The sequence below is a fragment of the Lutra lutra genome, chromosome 15, assembly GCF_902655055.1.
Source record: "Lutra lutra chromosome 15, mLutLut1.2, whole genome shotgun sequence".
Classification (NCBI taxonomy): Eukaryota; Metazoa; Chordata; class Mammalia; order Carnivora; family Mustelidae; genus Lutra; species Lutra lutra.
Genome location: NC_062292.1, coordinates 39,625,549 through 39,632,272, shown reverse-complemented (window position 1 = coordinate 39,632,272; position 6,724 = coordinate 39,625,549).

Genomic DNA, 6,724 nt, shown 5'->3' with positions numbered 1-6,724 from the left:
TTTTCCTGAACATTTGTGCTTGTTTCTACTACTCTAGTTTGTGAAAATTTGGCAAAACTTGTTTTTAGAGTCTGTCAAATCTCATTTTAAAATATATAGTTAGCAAATTGAATATACACATGAAATGCTAAAAGTAAAAATTCAAGCATTTCCTTCACATTTTATCTAGTGGAATTTGTTCATTTTACTGAGTTTATCAAAAAGTGCCATGAAGTGATCGACATTTTGCAGAGTCTGGATTACACGAGTTCAAATAAGATTATATTAGCATATTAGGACAATGACTTACGTTTTACTATTCCTGTACAAGGAATATTGTGTTAAGAACAGCCCATTTAGAAATTCTAAAAATTTATGTTAATAAAATGAAAAATAAATCAATATCCTGTATATGTAGGAGTAATGGTTCCGAAGTCATATGATTAAATTTTTGAAAACCAAACAAGCCAGAACTGATATATTCAAAGAACGAATACCCTTTCCTCAAAAAGAATTACCTTGGGAGATATATCCTTAATACATGACGTTATTGATAAATATTGGTAATATATATTGATGATCGTATGTTAATATGTATTGTCTTAATATATACTGTTATTGATGTTATTCAATCTCAAACTATTTTTAGGACCCATTTAAAACTTTTTTTGTTTACTTATTTGAGGGAGAGAGAGAGAGAGCGCAAGAGAGAGCATGAGCTAGGGGGACGGGCAGAGGGAGAGGGAGAGGCAGACTCCCTGCTGAGCAGAAAGCCCCATGTGTGGCTTGACCAGAGCTGAAGGCAGATGCTTAACCGACTGAGCCACCCAGGTGTCCCTAGAACCTATTTTTTTTATACTGTTTTCAAAGCCAAGGAACAAGCTTTTGAATACCTTCATTGGTATGATAGCTGGGGAGATGTGCTGCTCGGATACCCCTTCAAAAAAGGACTTGTTGGTCACCTGCCTGCCAGGGGTGTGCTGCCCTGACAGCCCACTTGTTGGCTTGTTCAGAGTTGGCTTCAGCTTTCAAGCTGAGGTCATACTCTTCTTGGAGGGGTCTCCACCAATGTCTAAGCAAGGCATATGTGGTCCAGCTTTTTTGTCCAACGTGGGAAATCTTTGCTCTCTACTCCCTGCTGAGCTGGCAGAGACATTGTCAGCTTCTAAATATTAGAGATGTACTAAAGAGCAAGACATAGTCCCTACCTCAAACGGCTTGTAGTCTGATGCAGACACAAGTAGATGCGCATTGATAACAGAACATAATGAACAGTTTGGTGGGATAAGGACAACATGATGGGACTAGTGAAGGTTTTGACAGGTCAGGGAAGATTTCTTAAAGACACGATTTCTAAAGTGATATCAAAGGAAGCCTATGGGGAGGACATAATCTTCCAGGAAAATGAAATTGCCTGCCTAAAGGCTTGGTGGTGGGTGGGAATGCACGTTGGGTGAATAAAAACGAGTTCTGAAAGGCTGGGGCAGAGAAATAAGGAGAAAATTTTTGAATAATTTAGAAGAAGCCCCAAGAGGGAGATTCTGGATTTTCTTCTATTCTGTGTTGAGGATCTGGTAGAGAGAGGAGCAAGAGATGAAATCAGAGAGATACATACGGTCTAGATTAGGAATGCCATTTGTAAACTATGTTAAGGAATTTGATCTTTATCCTGAGGATAACAGGGAATTAGGAAGGCAATTATTTAATTTTTAAAAAATTTTAAAATTAACACATAATGTATTATTAGCCCCAGGGGTGAAGGTCTGTGAATCGCCAGGTTTACACACTTCACAGTACTTACCATAGCACATACCTTCCCCAATGTCCATAACACAACCAACCTCTCCCTACCCCCCTCCCCCTGACAACCCTCAGTTTATTTTGTGAGCTTAAGAGTCTCTTCTGGTTTGTCTCCCTCCTGATCCCATCTTTTCTCATTCATTCCTTTCTACCCCCAAACCCCCCGCCCTGCCTCTCAAATTCCTCATATCAGGAGATCATATGATAATTGTCTTTCTCTGATTGAGTTATTTCGCTCAACATAATACCCTTTAGTTCCATCCATGTTGTCGCAAATGGCAAGATTTCATTTCTTTTTGATGGCTGTATAGTATTCCATTGTGTGTGTATGTGTGTGTGTGTGTGTGTGTGTGTGTGTGTGTATACATACCACGTCTTTATCCATTCATCTGTTGATGGACATCTAGTTTCTTTCCATAGTTTGGCTATTGTGGACATTGCTGCTATAAACATTTGGGTGCACGTGCCCCTTTGGGTCCCTACATTTGTATCTTTAGGGTAAATACCCACTAGTGCGATTGCTAGGTCATAGGGTAGCTCTATTTTCACCTTTTGAGGAACGTCCATGCTGTTTTCCAGAGTGGTTGCACCAGCTTGCATTCCCACCAGTAGTGTAGGAAGTTCCCCTTTCTCCGCATCATCGCCAGCACGTGTCGTTTCCTGACTTGTTAATTTTAGCCATTCGGACTGGTGAGGTGTGGTTTTGATTTGTATTTAGGAAAGCAATTAAAATAAATCATACCAGATCTAAGATTTAGAAAAACCATTCCGGATGCAGTGAGGAGACTCCATTACAGGAAGGTGGAACAGCAAGGAGGATCGTTAAGGAACTGTTGCAAAATATCAGGTGGCAGATGATGGCAGCTTGGACTAGAATAGGGACAGTTGGGAGGAGGCTAATTGAATAAATCTGATACATATTATGGAGATAGAATTGAAAGTTAGGAAAGATTGCCAAATTTTTGGCATAGGCAAGCTGTGGTTGATTGCCACTTACCAATCACAGGAAACCTGAGGATTTTTTGCACTCTTGTTGACTTGACAAAGGAGAGGGCTACATCACAAGGCATGTGTGCAACCCCTAGCAGCCAAGACTGGCTGACAGCCAGGGAGGACATGGGGTCCTCAGTCCTACTATTGCAAGGCATTGAATTCTGCCAACAAAAAGGATGAGCCTAGAGGTGGGGGTGGGGTGGGGAAACACTGGAGGTGAAAAATTGATAATGAGACAAGAAACCATTAGTTCCAAAGAGCAAACAGGTAAGTGGAGCTACTTGAGAGCCAACTTAACACAACTGCCAAGCAAAAATACTTCAGTTTTGGGATATAGGAATAAAGGAAACTTGTGAAATAAATGAGTGCACCCGTGTGTGTGTGTGTGTGTGTGTATGTGTGTGCGCGTGCGCGTGTGTGTTAGTGGGCTTAGGGGATGGGGAGAGAAAGTGGGTCGCAGGACCTTTGAGTTTCTCAGTCTAAGTTTCCTGGAAGTGATCAACCAGGACTAAACAAGGGAAGGAGGCATAGAAAGATCCTATATCAATAGTTGGAAAAAGTTCTGATCTTTGGAAGGAAAAACAAGACAGTGATTTTGGTCCATGAAGGTGAATTATAGAACCGATCTTATAGAGCCCTTCCTGCTCTGGAGTGGGCATCTCCCTGACAGCTCTCCCGTCCCCACATTCACCCTGCAACATCCACTGGAATTCCGGGGTAATTCAGGAGAAGTCCCAAGAGAGAGATTCTGGAGTTTCTTCTGGAATGTAGTTTAGAACCAGAGTAATATTTTATCTAGAGCTATTCATTATAATTTGTGCTTAAGAAGCAAAAGCAGAAGACCAGTTGCGTTCAGACTAGTGCTACTCCAGCAAAAAAGCCTTTAAGATCTTTGCTTATTCCGTGGATTGCCCAAACACCAGGCTGAAACCCCTTGAGAATAATGTGTTTCTCTGATCCTCTTGTCATCCTGAAGTTAAATCCCCTGATTTAGGTCAGACTGCAGACTGTGTCATAATTGCCAATGTGGAATGCTCATTTATTTATTATTTTTGGTAGGGAGGACCTACCCAAAGTGGACCTTTCTTGTAATCTAGAGCTGGAAAAAACATCCTGAAAACAAGGCGGTTTTTATTCTCGTTACATGCCTGATAGATGTATCACTCTTCTGAAAGTAGCAGTTGTTGTTGGGGCGCCCAGGTGGCTCAGTGGGTTAAGCCTCTCCCTTCAGCTCAGGTCATGGTCTCAGGGTCCTGGGATCGAGCCTTGCATCGGGCTCTCTGCTCAGCGGGGAGCCTGCCCATCTACCTACTTGTGATCTCTGTCTGTCAAATAAATAATAAAATCTTTACAAAAAGGAAAGTAGCAATTGTTATATCATAATAGTAAATACCATTTATTTAGGCATTCAACAAAAAAATGTTGAGTGCTGACTGTCCATTCATCCAGTGCTAGGCGCTATTCTAGATGTTACAAATACAGCAGTGAATCAAATAGACAAAACTCTGCTTTCATAGAGGGACAGAAGGAGTTAAGTAAATAAAATATATTTTATGTTAGATGACAATAAGTACTAAAGAAGAAAATCAAGTCGGGGTGAAGATAGAGCCTCTGGGGTATGTTTCTGGATAGGGTGACTGGGGAGGGCCCCACCTGGAAAAGCAAGCTGAGAATAAATGGGAAGTACAGGCTGTCTTGCAGTAGGCATCTCTATCTGGTACCCTATTGACACATTTTACTGTTAAGTATTTGAATGCCTCCATAATACAATAACAGGATTTTTCTTAAGATTTCATTTATTTATTTATTTGACAGAGAGATAGAGACAGAAAGTATAAGCAGGGGGAGGGGCAGAGGGAGAAGGAGAAGCAGACTCCCCACTGAGTAGAGAACCTGATTCCCCGATGGATCCCAGACCCACCCAGGCATCCCCCGGTTATACAGATTTCCTAAAATTCTTTTTCTTTTTTTTTTCCTTTTTTCTTTTTAAGATTTTATTTATTTGACAGACCGAGATCACAGTAGGCAGGGGGGTGGGGTGGTGGTGGGGGGAAGCAGGCTCCCTGCTAAGCAGAGAGCCCGACCCCGAGCTCGATCCCAGGACCCTGAGACCATGACCTGAGCTGAAGGCAGAGGCTTTAACCAACTGAGCCACCCAGGCATCCTTAAAATTCTTTTTCAATCCTTAAAAAAATCCTGTTATTAGGGCGCCTGGGTGGCTCAGTCAGTTAAGCATCTACCTTCCGCTCAGATCATGATCCTAGGGTCCTGGGATCAAGCCATACATCTCTTCTGAGCAGAGGGTCTGTGTGCTTGCTCTCTCTCTGTGTCACATGAATAAATAAATTCATTTTTTTAAAGAAATCTCTCTGCCAAATGTGGGGCTTGAACCTACAACCCCGAGATCAAGAGTTGCATGCTTTACTGAGCCAGCCAGACACCCCCATAGAGGATTGACCAAAAAACCTTTAAATGTAACTTTCAAAGTTTTTATGCTTTTGACTTAAGTTTGTCATGGAGGGAGTCAGTTTGCTGCTGTCAGATTGAGAGGTGGTGCCTGCTTTATCTTAGTTCACAGAGTGACCCTCTATAATCTTTAACAACAATTTTGACCTGAAATCTAACTTCTGCCACTTCTAAGAATTCCTTCCTTTGTATATAGGGAAACTAACTTGACAGATTAGTGTGGGAAAACCTGCTTGCCTAGAATGGGGAGCAATCGAATCAGAAAATATTGAAACTATGGGGAATCTCAGAGAACAGTCAGTTTACTCCCCACCCTTTTACAGCAGAAGAAACCGAAAGATTGACATAGGTGAGGACTGATGATAAATCAATGGCAGATTAGATAGATCTCCATCTTTCTGCTTGAAGTTCACCGGATCTCCCGTTAGACTCCTTGGTCTCCTGAAGTGATGACGAGGAAAGAATATTTTCATTACAGAGCTCTCAGTGCCCACCATTAAGGCCCAGCTGTGGTTTTGTTTCCCTCTGGGTCCATCATGCACAGAAGAGGGGGAGTTGGGAATGGAGTTAGAGGGAATTATGACACATGGCTTGTGAATTTACTCCCCATCCTCTGAAGTTTCTTGCCCTTGATCAGCTTCTTCAAGCAAGCCAAGGAGTAGCAAAGTCCATTCCAATTAGCTCCCTGTGCATGATATTTTCTGAGTTACCTCATTGGTAGCTTCTGATGGCCACAAAAAGAAAACAAACACAGTGACTGACAGAAGAAAAGGAATTCTGTTATTCAGATTATGACTGTGTACAGAGTGGTTTGGATGGGACCTTGGAAAATTCTGCTGATTCCTGTGGAAGTATTTATTTTTTTGATGGCATGTCATTACGGATCATCTTACAAAATGTAAATTGAAAAAATACTGGTAGGTGGAAGTCATGGGTGTCATTAAGTGCCCGAGTTATTTCCCCCAAATGGCTTGTGTGTTCCTAACTACTGCTGAGTACAATCCCATATTTTTTGCTATCTCTATTTTTTATGACATAGTTTCAGTAATATAATGACATACCTTTAAATCTCCATACATTTCCTTATCTAGGATGATACCCTGAAAAGCTTCAAGAGATAATGGACATGATCTGTTGGGTCCTAACAGATCTTTCCAGGGGGTGTGGGACAGGCTGAGTTTAGAATACTCCATGACCACAAACCAATTTCATGAGCAGCTGATACCACCAACAAGCAGAATTGAAACACAATGTCAGAGTCGAAAGGAGCATAACCACAGGGCGGTAGAGATTAGGACACCTGTTTGGGAGTGGGGATGGAGTTGTGGGCAGTGTTTTGGTTCACGGGAGCCTCTGCTTAATGCCTGTAGGACAGCCCCTGTGGTCTGTGTGCAGAGGCTGGGAGGGCTTTCTGGGTTTTCAAGCCATAATGTGCTAATATCTGCACATGAAACCTTTCCAGATTCCTTTAGAGATAGGCTAACTC